The 16,771-nt window shown below is 40.2% G+C and overlaps 1 protein-coding gene across 3 annotated transcripts in view; it reads left to right on the top strand.

Annotated features, from left to right (window-relative positions):
- Positions 1 to 15,117: 15,117 nt before the first annotated feature.
- The window catches only part of cdh11 (cadherin 11, type 2, OB-cadherin (osteoblast)), a 139,431-nt gene continuing 137,777 nt past the window's right edge, over positions 15,118 to 16,771 (top strand). For 2 of the 3 annotated variants that reach the window (XM_047351614.1, XM_047351612.1), the window contains exon 1: positions 15,118 to 15,563. The gene's annotated coding sequence lies outside the window, so the exon portion shown is untranslated. Of the gene's footprint in view, positions 15,564 to 16,647; positions 16,756 to 16,771 lie in introns of all 3 variants that reach the window. The other variant, XM_047351613.1, reaches the window with a different exon arrangement.

The raw sequence follows: 16,771 nt of genomic DNA, 5'->3' as shown, positions 1-16,771 counted from the left end.
TCCATAAACGAAGCATCTCTAGTCATTGCGTTATAAGACAGGGCTTCCATCACATGTCACCATCAACTGCCAATTTTGCAGTGAACTTGTGAACACCTAAAGAGCATCTAACCGCTCTGTTCTGAAGGGTGCTGACATTTTTAATTTCCTCAAAGCCCCAGACACCAGCAGCATACAATAAAATAGGGCTAACCATTGAATCAAAAAGTTATGTAAAAACAGAAATACATAAATTAGACAAAAACTTAATTTTACTCTGTATAGCTCCTAGAGCTCTCCCAGAGGATACTGATCGGTGCTTAGTTCCCTCAGTACAGCACATAAATTAACTGAAAACCAGTTCAAGGTATTTATAAGAACTTGTTAATCCTAGCAAGGTGTCTGCCCATACATAAAGTTGTATGAGCTTCTCTGTTCACTTTTATTTCTAAAGTGAATTACCTGTGTTTTATCATTGTTAAGAGACAGTATCTGTTTTTAATTCAAAATATTTAACTTTTTTTGTAACTCCACTTCAGTCTCTGCAAGCAAAACAATATCATCAGCGTACAATAAAATTACAACAAGATACCTGGGTTTAAATTGTTAATAGAAATACCAAAGTTGGCTGATATCATCAACCAAATCATCTATATATAGTGAAAATAAAGTAGGTGATGATACATTGCCTTGCTTTATGCCAAACGAAGTAGGAAACCAACCAGTCATCAACTCATTCACCTTTACACATGCAACTTGGGCTTCATACAGAGATTTGATTGCGTTATAAAATCTTCCAGAAATGCTGGAAGTTAATAATTTTTACTGTAAAAGGTCTCTGTTGACCCAATCGAATATTTCTGGAAATCAATATAGCATCCAAATGTATATTTTTCTTCATATAATCTGGCCCTTACTGATGATAAAATATAAATATTCATTTTGTCGTGACTTTCCTTAGTTAGTTTATCCATGGTTCCAATCAGACTGTCAAATTTACTATTCATTCACTAATTCAGTCATGACAGCTGCGTTCCCACAGCCATCAACTTCAGAGTCCTTTTCGCACTGTCTCGTGTTATCGGTCATATTATTGGGAGGGTTGTAATCCTTCTATGTTTTACCAACCACTCAAGTTGTGAAACAATCCAACAGTTGTGCAATATTTACCAAATTATTTAGATGTTTGTGGGACAAAGATCACACCTCGCTCCGACATGCGGCCATTGTGTCAGCTGCTGTCCTTGTGGGTTTATAAGTTCAGTTTTGGTCTCTTCTGAGCAGAGACTATTCTTTCACCTTTCCACACTTTTAGCTGTTGGTGCATATTAACTCAACATCACAGTTAAGCATTCATATTTACATCAAAAATAATTGAAGCTAGATTGAGTACCACTGAAGGTAGTCTTGGTGGTACTTGTACCACAGTTTGAGAACCAAGGTGATAGACCAACACAAAGTTATGTAAAAGTCGAGTGCTTTAATATTCAGCCCCCCCACCCCTTCTTCTCCTCTTGCTCATTTTCTACCACATTCATTTTCAAACAAGGGTTTGTTTTAGTTTACAAGGGCAAAAGTCAAGTCTTTGGTCCATCTCTCTCATTCTGGCTTTTGAGTCTCTTGAAGGTTGCCTATTCTCCTTCCCTTTTACATCTGCAGACACTGTATTCATATATGTGTAATGTAAAAAGTTAGCATCCTGATTAAATGGGTCCAGAGTGTGGGAGGCGAGCTAATGTTTAGCGTTGTCTGGCTGATTAAAGCACAGAAAACAAGTGATTGCTATGCAGCTCTGCTCCTCACTGCCAACTCATGCACAAGGCTGCTCTCTGTTCCCTCTGTGCATCCTTCCATCTCAAGATCTCTCCATTTAACTCCCTCTCTTTGCCCCTTTGCCTCAATAATCCTCTGTCACTCTGATTTGCACTGTCTAGTAAGCACGCTTTATTTCCAATCCTCCTAGTTTGAGTCCGTCCCCCCCCCCCCCAATTTTCAGAATGTAATAGGACATTGAATGAACAAAAAAATAAGCAGAGGGAACAAATGGATCAATGCATCTCGCTAATGTCTCGCTGGGTTAACTTTGCAGATTTTTAAATTTTTCTGTGTTTCTTTGTCTTCAAATCAAACTCCAACCATCTGCCACTCTAAGTCCCCGTCATACGGCTCCAGCTCCCCCGATTTCCCCTGCTCAGTTACCGTGCCGACAGGCCAAATTCAATTATTGCAGACTGTGTGAAAATCGCGGGCCACTGATTGGTTAGTGAAAGGCACTATTAAGTGAACTCAGCAGGGCACATGGGTGGGGGGGACTGAAGAAAAGTGAAATACCTGAAAAAGAGTAAGTGGTAAAGCAGGAAACATGACAAAGGAAGTAAAAGACGGATAACTAAGACGTAGCTTAAATGAATAAAGTGAAACATATACCCTTCCCTTGTTATCCCCCTCATGCCCCTGGTATCCTTCAGGCTCAAGTTAAAACAAACAAGTATGCCCTTAAAAGCCCCGTCCACAATCCCCATGTAATCACTCAGGCAGCTTCAGTACACTGAACCAAAACATGGGGAGAAAAGACAGAGAAATGTGTGTGTGTGTGTGTGTGCGTTTGTTTAAGATCTATTGGCTTGATTCCATCTAAAAGACCAAAAGGTTAAAGCTGTATATTATCCTAAACATTACCTAAAGCTGTCAGTGGAATGCTGAAGTTTGGTGTCTCTCTGCAGTGTTTAGAGAAAAATCAAAGGGGAACAGATTGAAAAATAATTAAACTATAGGAAATATTACAACAATTTCCTACTTTAGAGGAAATCCAAGGAATGTGGTTTGAGATCATGTGAGCTTTTTTCAAAACTGGCAGCATGTCAGTTATATCCCACTAGATTCAGTTATATTCAATAAGGGGACTCCAGTTTTACCAGGAATTCCTCCATAGAATTGTAGTGCAGTCACAAAAGATGGAAATTAGGCACATGAGGGCACCAAGGAAACCTTTTCTATGAACCAAGGTAGTTTTCTAGGGCCTCTGTTTTCACTTAGCATTACTACTGCATTTAGTAGGCTAAAAACCAATTACCAGGGTAGGAATTTACACCAAAAAAAGGCCCTAACAGGGAGGTAGTACTTTTTCTTTTACGTGCAACTTTCCGATGGAGTTTTGAGGAAGGCTAAGCATTTTAAGTTGGTTTAATTTTTATATAACTGTACAAGAGTGTACAGCTAATTCTCTGCTAAGTTTATCTGTAATCAATTTTAAATTATTGTCTGTGACAAAACAAGGAAGTAGATTCTTCAGTCTAAGTAATATTTTAGGCTTTTAAATGGTTGTTCCAAGGCAAAAATATAAATCTAAGATTTGTCTTTTCTTTCAACATACTCAAAATGCTTCTGATCAATTATTACTAATGGAAAGTCATGCTGAAAGGTCATTATTCCCTGAAGTTTATTGGGATGGTTGAAACTTAGCACAGCCCACATGTCAAAATAACCTTTTAATCCCGTTACTATTGATTACCGTTGGGTCAGCCGAGCAACATACTTTATAATTTGCTGATGACTCTTTAGATGTTTGACATTCAAGGCTGCAAGGCTAAATGTTCTTGGTACTTTTTACAAGTTGTCAGGTTTTAAAATCGACTTTAGAAAATCCGCCCATATGTTAAATAACTCAGACAGGAATGTACCTACCATCCCATCGTATGTAAACACTTTAGATCAGGTAACTTATGTACAGTGGTTTGTAAAAAATATTTATACCCCTTGAATATTTCCACATATTGTCACATTACACAAATATAAATATATTATAATGGAATGTTATGTGAAAGACCAACACAAAGTGGTATACAATTGTGAAGTGGAAAGAAAATTATACATGATTTTTTTTTTTTACAAATTAAAAACCAAAAATGAACACACCAGACAGGTCAGGGATAAAGCTGTGAAGCAGTTTAAAGCAGGCTTTGACTATAAAAAGATTTCCCAAGCTTTCAACATCTCACGGAGTGCTGTTCAATCCATCATCCGGAAATGGAAAGAGTATGGCACAATTATGCAGGCCAAGGTTTATAGTTGTGCCATACTAAGCCTAACCCTAACCCAGGCCTGTCAAGAACAAGAACACTTTCACTATGAAGCCTTGCTGTTGTAACACATGCAGAATGTGGCTTGGCATTGTCTTGCTGAAATAAGCAGGGACGTCCCTGAAAAAGATGTTACTTGGATGGCAGAAGATGTGGCTCCAAAACCTTTATGAACTTTTCAGCATTAATGGTACCTTCACAGATGTCCCAGTTACCCATGCCATGAGCACTAACACACACCCATACCATCACAGATGCTGGCTTTTGAACTTTGCCCTGATAACAGTCCAGATAGTCCTTTTTCTTTTTGGCCCGGAGGACACAATATCCATGATTTCCAAAACATCCAAATCTTGTGTATATGAGGTTTCTTCATAGAAATATGCAATAGCGAGTGTGAGGAGCCACAGACTGGCCCCCCTGGACCTAAGACAGATGGAGAGGAGATCTGAGTCACAGACATCCAAGGGCCCACCAGAGCACAGGAACCCCATTGGGACCAATGTGGGGACTACTGCACCGCCCCCAGAGAAGAGCAGAGGAGAGCCCTAATCCATGGACCCAGGAGGTGGTCCCCTCCATTCTGGGCTGGAGAAAGGCAGACCGCCCCAATGCAAGCTCCAAGTCAGCATAGGCACATGCACCCCCCCATAGACAAATGAACCAAAACCACCAGCGCCAGCCAGGCAGTCAAGCAGACCCAGCGACGCACCACTCCGCCCACCACCATGCTCAAGAGAAAGATGCTGGCCCAACAAGGCAAAGGGCGCCACAGAAAGGCCAGAGCCTGCATTGCAAAGAGACTGCATCCCCCGAGACGGATGCAGAACCACCAACATCCAGGTCAGCCAAGCAAAAATGATAGAGCCAAGCCAAGCCCCAGCTACCCCCGAGCCAACTCCACAGCAACAGCGACACCACTCCCCTTCCATATGTCCGTAAGGACACGGTGAAAACCATCAACCCCAAGCACACAGCACCCACCAGGAACCATCCAGCAGACACGCAAACCCCACCCCAGCACAGCCACCAGATCAGTGACCTATGTCCGCTAGCACAGGCCCCCTGAAAGCATCACACCAGCGACCAAAGCCCACCATGGTGGAGGCCACAGCTTCTGACCGCCCAGCAACTCTCAGCAACCCAGGGACACCCCACATGCATCAAAACCCAGACACCCCCAGTATGAGCAACAACGCCCTACAGGATGAAGCTGAAGGTCCCTCACCCCCACTAGGTGATGGAGCTGATTAAAGGGGCCCAGAGAGATTGATCTGATGTGGAGGCAGAGGCTGTGTCCAGACTCATGCAATCCAACAAAAGGTCTCTATACTGGTTAATACTAAGAAAATGTTTTATTTTTCCAATTCAAGAGAATAGTTTTCTTAGCAATACATAAGGCAGAGAACTGAATTTGTCTCCATAGTGACATAATCTAAGTTGCCCAACAAGCAAACTGAGGGGGAAGGTGAAACATTACATCTCAGACACTTTGATAGGTCTTCACATATCTCACACCAGAACCTCTGAACAGGTGTATATAACCATAGTGCGTGGATATAATTGTCAGGTATGTTGCTTGTGCAGTGTAAGCAAGTATTAGACTATGCAAAACCCATCCGGAACATTTGTTACCTTGTAAACTCTCCAAACTCTGACAATAAGCTGATAACCTATGAACCTCTATGAGGCCAATCTTTTATCACTCTTTATCCTCCTAATCATCGCAGGTGAATAGCGCTTTTTTTGCCAACCTGATTGACACAGCAGTCCAGCTACAGCCTGAAAAGAAAAACTCTTCAGCAATCAGGAAATAACTGATTCTCGGCAAAATTTTTAGAAATGTTTCCTTCTCCCTTTGCCTAAAGCCCTCCTTCCAGCAATAAGGACAGCACATACCGCTTGCTATGTATAATGCCCCGAACGTGATGTAAAAATCAATAAAATTGTGCTCATCTGAACCAATAAATTATCAATGTTTTTAACGATGGTTTTTATAGGTGTCGTTATGTTGGTGGCTTCTGAGTGTTTTAATACATTGTTGTGTACGTGGAGTATGTAGGAATGCAGAAAAGTTGAATTTAGTCTCTCCAGGTGTTGCGGAGATATCTTTATATTTTGTTTGGGTCATACTTTTCAGCCCGTTCAGTTTTCTGTATCATCTATTACATTTTTTAAACTGTTACGTCACAGTATTTGCTGCAGAACAGCTAAACAAGGTCGACTTTCAGCTGATCAATTTTATGTATGCACCATATATATTTCTCGCTGTGATTTTGTATACCAAGCTCAAGTATGCCTACGCTGCAAGAGGATAAGTTCAGTTCGGTTGTTGGGTGTATTAACCCACACAATTCATCACACCATACCCCAACATCAGAACATCTTCTAAGTGCCTGGTTAAATTTTACTGTTCTTGGAAATGTTCCCACATCAGTGGGGAAATTCATCTTTGTTTGCGTGAACTACTTCAAGGGCAAGTTTTTTCAGCAACCTCCGTCAGTATCAAGAAGGATTTGCTAAAAGACTTCATCTGATTGAGGGGTCAGTTCCTTCTGTCAATGGAAACGACAGGCACAGCAAAGCGGTAAGCTGCAAATAACTCTAAAATGACAACAAACTTTTATTTTAGGCATGAATTGGTTGTGTGTTGATATAGTGTGGTGGCCATTGTTTTGATAGCAGTAGCATCGTGACTTCTGTATATGTTAGCGCTGTGAGCTACTTTTAGCTCCTTGAGGACATAACCGTACTGCATGATTTGAAACGTATTAATCAGTGGCCGGCGGTGGGGCGCCGCCCTCCCTGATAAAAGAAGGGGAAATGTACAAATTACAAATTCTGTTATTTATATATATATATATATATATATATAAAGTCGACAACTGGATTTTTGCAAGAGTTGGTTCGAACGCAATTTGTGGCTGACTAGCTGTGGAATAGCCAATGCACTTCTCTGTTTTCCCTGCAATCTTTTTAAAAGTACCAAATGGGATTTAACGTGGACACAGTCAGGACAAACCGACTTGAGGCATCTCTCCAAACTCATTAAGAAGCACGAGCAATCAAGAGTTCATATGGAAAACTGTGTCAAGCTAGCTGTGCTCAGAAAGATTAGCGGCACAGCTGGATGACGGACACTGGGTTGCAGTGAGAAGGCACAATAAATAGGATGATAAGAATCGTCATATTTTATCTAAACTCCTTGACTGTATTAAGTTTTGTGGTGCTTTTGAACTGGCATTGCGCTAGGCTGATGAAAGGGATGCTGTTCAATTGTATTCGTCGTCTCACTGTTGATTACATTTCATATGTTGGAGTGGGTTGAGAATTGTATTGTTACATCAACCTCACCAAGAATGTTTTTCACCAGCTGGAACCGGTATTATTACATTAACAGTTATGCATTGACTTTGCCATTTTTGTCTTGCTTCTGCGTCGCTAAATAATTCTCATCACACTATAAAAATGCCCAGGTTAAAGTGCAGCGCTCTATGACTTGGAGGGGGCGGGTGTGGAGTCCCTCAACAGCATTTAAGGAGACCGCACCAAAACAAGTTGCTCTTAGACACACTTCAGAACACGGGTAAAAGAGGAGCCTGTGGAGCTACACTAACAAGGAGTTCAGACTAAAGCATTGCAGTTCCACTTTATATACACCACAACAGAATTATTTAGGTGTGAAAAGGTAGGATTTAAAAGCATGATATGTCCCCTTTAAGTCCAATACACAATCCACCTATTATGGGCGATTACGTGCACATGCGGCTGGTGAGTGTCCCAGGTCTGTAGTCAATGCATTTATTGAAACATTTTCCTCAGTCTGAGAGTGTGGCTGGGTTTTCTCCGTCAGTTGCTTCAGTATCAGTAGTGCTGCTTCCTGAACAAAATGAGTTTGGTCTTATTTTATCCAGATCAACTTATTGGGTTGTCCAAAATTGTTAAATCATTATTTATAAAACCTGAGAGACATCTTCTGTCAGAAACAAATGAAAAAACTAAGAAAAAAACTAACAGCAGTTGTACAAATAGAGGAAATGTGCACATTTTAAAACAGCTTGAATACTTTTTCATCCCCTTCCACGGAGTCGGAATTTCCTACAGTCTTATGAATAGAAGTTCTTAACGTGAAATTTTTTTAGCTGCTTTTTTACTCATTTTCTATTTTGTCCAGGTATATTTACATCTCTTAGTATGAATGGGTAAATATGACATGTCTGCCTTAAATCAGGAAATGAATTGAATTAATTAATTTGTAAACTAAGCTGTCACAGCATAGTGTGTGCTTTGAATGTGAGTAAAGCAGAAAATGATGAAATGATGAAAATGATTAACCTAAAAGTCTAGAAATGAGGAAACATCCAGGAAAAATCCCGAAAGAGGAACTGAGAGCAGCCGTTGATTTATTTGTCAATGTACTGTGTAACCCTAATTGAGTAAATTAATTGACACATACAACATGAATATAGAAATATTAAGTATTTATAAAGTTTGACTCAATCCAGTGCAGCCCTGTTGGTTGTCTGTGCATGTCCACGGAACAATAAAGCCTCGATTTATACCTGACCACATGTAAAATGTCTATGTGTGGAACTAAATGTGCAATGCAGCGTTCTGTTGCTCAACTTTGAAAAGAGACACCCAAGAAAACAGAGGACTCGCAGCTATCACTAAATTAGGTTTCCTCGTGCAGCTGCGATGGAGAAGGAAAGGTGAACTGAACCGAAACTTCATGCTGGATGTAAATATCACTGGTACTGGAGAAAGATCAGCTGATGTCCAAATGGTGACTTGTAGCCTCCAATGAGTCCAAACTTCTTATATCATATATAATGCAAGTCTGAGCTGATGAGACAGGATTTTTCCAACAGCACATGATGCATTAAGATACAGCAGTGATTTAAACATGTTTTATTCTCAAATATGGGCACTATGTAATCACAAAAGTGGTTATATTGTTGTATTATCTGTCTACCCAGGCATTGGCTATGCCTGTTTATACTGCTCTAGTCACTGAAAAATATCCAACCAAATCTCCAGTCAGTTCTATACTTTCCACTTTTATGAAGTAATCAAAAAATGTGAAATCAAATTAATTTCAGAAATTGAAAAAGATCATTTGTTCTCTAAAGATTTTTTTTTTTTTACTGCTGATTTACTCTTAATTGAACCATACCGAAATTGTACCATGGCCTATATATGTGGCCTATATACGTATACATGTATGTTTATATACTTAATGAGCTTCAAGTTTTGTTCCCGGTCTGACGAAGTGTGGGGGGTGGGGCGTTTGGGGTGCATCAGATGTCAAGGGTTTGGGAACATTATGGAGCGCATTCCCCAGATGGCAGAAGCGCCCAGCCTTTTTTTGTTGGTTGATAAAACATGGAAAGTTTGAACAGTTAAATGGTTAAACATTTCAGATTTCATATAAACTGTGTTGGTAAAATATAAAATACAGACAAATCTAACCTGACATGCAAAGCTCAGTAGAAAAGGATAAAAGTATTTAATTTTTAGCATCATTGTCATCAATACTTTAGCAATGCTTTCTCTTTCTAAAGAGACCTAACAATTCCAATTTATACTAGGTGTTTCTAAGTGGAAGGTCATTGTTCTGTATCTACCATGGTCTTCTGTGTAGATAACTATATATTAACTATTAATAACAGTGTAATTCAAATGTGATGGAGGTTTAAATGTGTATAAAATAGCAACTGCTGTGCCATGTTGTATTAAAAAGACAGAAGTCTGTTTTTGTCTTCTCTCTACTCTGACAAGGGGCTTGCCAAAAAACCAATATCTGTTTAATCAATGTGAAGACAGCATCTACTGTGGGGAAGGTTTGACTGCTCATTACATCTTTAAAAACATCTTTTGCATTCCAAAAATAAAGAATTCTTGCTGCCAACTGGAAAGAAAAAAGTAGAGTGCTGATCTTACAATGTTACATGTATCCTAAATTGGCTGAAGTCATTGCAAGCTAAAAATATTTCAACAAATTATTAAAATATGTTGAATGGTTGTAAAAGGAAACCAATATATGAAACAACTTTGTTGTTCGTTGGACTTGAAAAAATGTATATTTACATATCTTCTCTTTGTTGTTAAACATAGTATCTTAAATGTGCCTGGTACATGAGCCTAGTGAAATTATTTCCAATATGATTTGACTCCAGGCTCAAGCTCTGGGAACATTGACCAAACTGTGGGGATTCATAAAAGCCAGCCAAGAGATGCACCTGAATTAGTCCAGTCAAGGAGACATTCTTGTCCTAAAAGTTCAAATCCTTGGATGAACTTTGGCTACACAGCTAAAGGTAGAAATAAATCTTACTGTAGCCGAGGCCTTTGATTAATGTGAGTCAATTGTAAGTGTAAAAGAATGCTAATCTGAACCAGTATATTTTTCTTAGGTGTCATTAGACCTAGTCATCTGGGGCTGAATCCCCAGACGTTTCTGGAATTGCCTCGGATCTCATGAAGGACAAAATTTAAAACCTGCATTATGCCTCTTAGATATGATAAGAGTTCTGCATGTTTACTTGTTAACCTTTAAAATTGAATACACAGTGTTTCCTAGGATAATATCTGGTGGAACAGATCGATCCGTGGTAACCAGAAACAAAAAAACAATCTGTCTTTAAAAGTCATCAATTCCTTTTTACACTTTCAAATTTAACACAGAGCAGATTTCAGACTAGAAAACTGTGTGAATTATCTTAATGAAAATACTGACGTATTTATTGGAACTAATTTAAATTTGTCTGCATAACAGAAAGACTGCAATGAATAGATTATGAGCAAAAAGACTGCAGCTGTCTGCATGTTCATTCATTATGACCAAATATACCCTCCTAATTACTTCCGACAATCCACCCTTTATTTGAATCCAATTATGTCTTTTTGCATTTGGTGTAATAAAGGCAGAATGAATGATGTAATAAAAATATGTATTATCATCTACAGTTGCCAAATAAATAAAAGCCACCACGGGAAGCTTGTGCAAATCAGTTCTATTTCAGGGGTTTTCAGGCATCTGCCATTAAAGCCTAAGGTTTCAGCTAAGTTTGGTCTTCTTTAGAGAACACGTCTTCATTTCAATTCAATTTTCAATTCAGTTTTATTTATATAGCGCCAATTCACAACAAATGTCTCAAGGCACTTCACAAAAGTCAGGTACATACATTCAAATTAATCCTAACTATTGAACAGTTCAGTCAGATCCAGTTATTTATTCAAAATGGTTAAAAAGTTTTTCTATCTAAGGAAACCCAGCAGATTGCATCCAGTCAGTGACTTGCAGCATTCACTCCTCCTGGATGAGCATGTAGAGACAGTGGACAGTCACTGGCGTTGACTTTGCAGCAATCCCTCATACTGAGCATGCATGTAGCGACAGTAGAGAGGAAAAACTCAATTTTAACAGGAAGAAACCTCCAGCAGAACCAGAACCAGGCTCAGTGTGAGCGGCCATCTGCCACGACCGACTGGGGGTTTGAGAGAACAGAGCAGAGACACAAAGAGAACAAAGAAGCACTGATCCAGGAGTACTTTCTATGGGAAGGAAAAGTAAATGTTAATGGATGTAGCTCCTTTAGTCGTTTCACCTAGAAAGAAAGAACAGAAACTCTGAGCCAGTTTTCAAGGTTAGAGTCTGAAAGAGAGCACATAGAGTTAGTTACAGTAGAAGCTCAGTCAGTATCCATGTCTAGGAGAGAGAAAGGGTTAAACACTAAAAGACAGGGCCATGTGGATCATCTGTAGAAGGTGAGCATTAAGTTGTTGACAGCAGAAGCTCGGACGATGCCCCTCTCCAGAAAGGTGGCACAGGTAGACACAGAGTCAGGCCAGGGGTAGCTTCTAGGAAGAGAAAAGAGAGAACAAAGTTAAAAGCTGAAATAACAGCAAATAATGCAGTTATCAGGTTAAGCAGACACCTGATTTTTTCGGGGGAGGGGGGGTTTGCAAAGCTTATTCCCTTAATAAAAGAAATCCTCATTTAACAAAAGCATTTTTTGTTTACTTAACTTATCTTTGTCTGATATTAACATTTGCTTAATAATCTGAAAAATTTAAGTATGACAAAAACAAAAGGGGCAAATACTTTTTTACAGCACTATCCATTTAAAAACTCATCTAATATTGTCTTTGTAGCTGTTGTCAATGCAATAAATCCCCTACGGACAGTGGAGCCAAAAAGAGCCAACTATTTTTAATAGCATAATTAACACCAAATACCTATTTGTTCGAGAACCATTAATTATCTTAATCTAGAACCTCTCTGCTTCCCTACTTTAAATCTTAACCTTCGTGTTGTTACAAATCAAAGGCCATTTTAATTAGTCTAATCCATGTAATTATAGAGAAGAAATTCTAATTCCTGAAAGAAACTGCAGGGTATTGGCTGTGCTGTCTGACCGAAGCAGGCTGCACCAATTTACCATCTGTGGGCCCTTCCTATCAGAGATCCAGCCAGTAAAAGGATAATAAATATATTTACTTTAAACAGATATGTACCTATGATGATAGTAATTAAAAAATGAATTGGACATTTTAAAACTAAGCATTTCAATAGCTGATTAGGAAACAGATCTACAGGTTAAGCAGGGCGGAACTCCTCAATTACCTCAATGAAAGATAATTATATTCAGCATTTGCAGCAACAGCCAAAAAGAGTTAAGAGCTCAGTTGATTACCCACAATGAATAATCCCATTTAGATGTAATGTGGTGCATGCAGGCCAACAATAGGTAAGTGAATTATTCAGTTTGCAAGGAACAGACACAAGTAGACCAGGCACCAGAGGGCATAAAGTTGTTACATCACTGCAGTGCCATCAGGCAGTCGTCAGAGCATCTAGGAGGCAGTCCAAACAGTGACTGAAGATCACCGGAGGATAGGGAGGACTCACACGCAATAGACAGGGTTTGCCAACCGTTGACAAGGTTTGATAGGAGCTGCATTGTGGGTTAACACGAAGCTTACTGGTCAGCACAATTAGCCTTCTACATTAGTGTTGTATTTGTCACAGTAGCTCGATGTTCAAACCATCACATACCCAGTTGCCTAAGACTTACCAGACCTAGCAAGTTCCAGGTGTTTCATCCATGGGATCTGCTCCCTAGTGAAAATGTAGCGATCCAACCCATTTTATTGTTGCTCCTGGTGGATGTTTGTGATTGTTGTTCTGATGTAAGAAGAACCTCTGCACCAGTCATTTGCAGCCACTAACCAGTTTTCTTACAGTTCTGCCGTGTGTTTAGTACCACATTATCTTCTTCTCAGCTTTGACCACCTTTTTTTGCTGCTGAAGAAAACCAGATCACCTTCTGTCACATGTTTGCTATCTGTTCTACATGTTTTTTTGCCAAAATTATCAGAATTCTTTTGGTATGGGCTGCACAGTGGTGCAGTTAGTAGCACTGTTGCCTTGCAGTGAAGGGTCCTGGGTTCAACTCCCAGTCAGGTCTTTAGAGCATAGAGTTTGCATGTTCTCCCTATGCATGCGTGGGTTCTCATGGGTACTCTGGCTTCCTCCTGCAGTCCGAAGACATGACTCTGTTTGTCCTGTGTGTCTCTCTGTTGCCCTGCGATGGACTGGCGAGTGCCTCTTGCCCGCAGACAGCTGTAGATAGGCACCATCTCCCCCTGCAAACTGATATGGAAGAACCTCTGCAGCTCCTCCAGAGTTACTAATGGCTTCTTGGCTGCTTCCCTGATTATGCTCTATTATTTATATATAAAAAATGAAAACCAAGCTTTTTCTTCCACTTCACAATTTTGCGCCCCTTGGTGTTACAGCAGAAAAATCCAATAAAATACATTGAAGTTTGTGGAACATTTATGGGATATGAATGCTTTTGTTAGGTCCAGTAATAGATCCTCATAATTTTGAAACAGTATAAGTATTCATTTTATTATCTAAAATATGTGATCCTGGTATATCACTACATACAACCACAAGTTAATATTTGAATGCAATATTGGTAGGCTATTAAATTTAAATTTGATGCATGTACCCTGTACCATAATAATATATCTGGACAGTAGGATGGACTTTGTGACACAGCAATTGCAATATTTAATGGAAATATCTGGCATGTGTTTCTAATATCCTGCAGCCCCACTGGAATCATTTGAGGGCTGTTCCAGGACTGAATGAGACACTGGGCACTGTGAAGGAAGTCCTGTGAAGTAAAAATATAACCATATATATATCCACATAAATAAATGTAACCATATAAATAAATAAATGAAAATAAAAAAATTAAACTCGTTGAAGTTTTTCTTTTAATCCCTTAAATTAGTGTAATAAAATACAGGTATTATGGAGATAAGCTGAAAATAATATGCAAATAAGTATGTCAGCACAATTCATAGAGGCGGCCAGTGCAGCCCCCTCCCCTGCAACCCTCAGCTGGTGTGAAGTTACATTTTAGAAAACAAAAAAGATGTGATTTATGCATCGGAAGGTCAACGGTGTGAGAGTTTCGAATCATCTCGCTGAACTGAGAATTATATTTGACTTTTTTCCTGCTTCTGTTTTCATTGGCTGAGAGAGAAATCAAAGATGCGTGTCAATGCAGCCAATAGCTGCTCAGCCCTCGCAGTCAGCCCTCGCTCGCCTCCTCTCATTGGCTACATGTGAGACTATCACTAGTTTCAGCAGCAGTTGGGAGTTGTTTTTAGCCTATTACGAAAAGGCAACTGTTGCATCAATTGACCCTCCAGCTGGCGCTTTCCCTGCTGCAGAGGATGAGTCTGTGGTTTGGATATGATCTCTCCAGAAACAGAAACAAGCGGCCAGTCGCGTTAAATAACTTAACTGATCTGAAATAAATACCAACGCCTTATTCGAGGGGGGAATGTTACATGTTTGCTGTAACAAATGTAACACATCCGGATAATTAATCCAGTGTGTGTTAACAGAGTTTAGTTTGAGTTTCCATCGCCCTCCACCGGCAGCGCCGCTCGCTCTCCTCCCTCCTCCCAGCTTCGCCCCCCTCGCTCCCCGCCCCCCTCTGTCGGTGCAGCCGCCGCTCTCCCGCTCCGGCTCCCTCAGATCGCTGCTGACTATCTCGGAGGGAGGACGTACAGAGAAACGCCGCTGACGGCACTGGATTTTCATACCTAAAGGAGGGAGGAATGCTCAGGTGATTCCCTCCCTGCTCTATCCCACACCCCCTCACCTCCTGCGCTCGGACACCACCACCTTCGCTCCTCTCCATCACTCCAGTTTCGGGACCTAATCCAGACGCACGGCTGCTCCAGTATTTTTAATCCATCTCAGAATCTGCTGGTTTTTGAGTTGTCTTTTTTCTTTTACATCTGCGCTCTGATTTTTCAGCTTCACCCCCTGAACGTCCAGAAAAAGCAGAACAGTTAACTCCGGGTTTATAGTCAGTGGATGTGTGGGACATCTGGTGAAATAAGCAATACCACTTATATGTTTTTTGGGAGGAGAAATTCCTTGGAGACTCAAGAGAATCGTTCTGTTTTAAGGTAAGAAGCAGTTTGAGTTTATTTGGGAGATTGAGTATTCATGGCGACCATCAACATTCAGCTGTTTTATTTCCTCTGGGAGTCATTGTGTGTCCTCTCTGCATCTGTGGAGCCCCTGAGCGCACACCAAGATAAAGATTTCGGTTCCCGGGACGCTAAGGAGATTCAGGTTGCGCTCTGGACCAACACTCCAGATATAATCCTCTGTATCAGAATACCTCTGGTCTCAATACATTTTATCCCAACATTACCTTTATTCATCATGGTCACAGTTTGCAGAGCTGCTCGTGGATGGTATCACTTCACACTTTCCCTCGTCTTGCAGGCCACTGGGTCTTGGTCATATCTCCTCCGAACACAGCCGGTTCTGCTGCGTAGGTTCTGGCGTTGTGCACGCTTTTGGACTAACTTTGTGAGAGTCTTTGCGCGCTGCAGTGTCGTCTCTGTGCCGGGAGACCTGCCGATGCCTCCGCGCACCGGCGACGCACACGTTTGATTCAACACGGGCTCCAACATTTCTAAAAACAAACAAACAAATAAACAAACAAATAAACAAACAAATAAACAAACAAATAAACCCGTTCAGAATGTTTAGATGCAGCCTTGTTTTAGTCTGAAAGAAATATCGAAATATATTGTGAAAAATGCTTTTCTGCAAAACAAAAATAATACTTCATCGAATTTATATTACAGAGCTTATTTTAGGTCGCTTTATGGATTAAGAGAATTAATGCAAAATTTGAGATTTTGTTTTGTTATTCAGCGCATTCAAATAGACTTCAGAAATAGGAGCTGGGTCTTTGCGCCTGTGCCTGGAGCCTAACAGGAGGCTCCATCGTGCGCTGCGTCTGGCTCGCCGATTATTGGAGGGTTCATTTGGAGAATTATTTAAACCTTTCGGTCGGAAAACAGGGGCACCTCCAGAAAGTTTTATCTCGGGTGGCAACACCAGAAATATAGACCCGATTTTTTATTGGGTTGGGGGTGGCATGAATAACAACAGAAAACATAAAAATAAATATATAAATACACAAACAACTTAATCAAAATTGTCATTCCCACTGTAAAATTTATATTTTTATAGATTGTATGCATTTGACACTGTCTGGCCAGGAGAGACCAGCAAATTTATAGAGGGAACCTGAATCCCCCACGATGACGGCACCCCTGTTGCAGAAACTCACACTTGCAGGTGAGATGCTGTTAAC

Source organism: Girardinichthys multiradiatus, chromosome 22 (genome assembly GCF_021462225.1).
Source record: "Girardinichthys multiradiatus isolate DD_20200921_A chromosome 22, DD_fGirMul_XY1, whole genome shotgun sequence".
Lineage (NCBI taxonomy): Eukaryota > Metazoa > Chordata > Actinopteri > Cyprinodontiformes > Goodeidae > Girardinichthys > Girardinichthys multiradiatus.
This window is presented reverse-complemented; position numbering and strand designations above follow the sequence as displayed.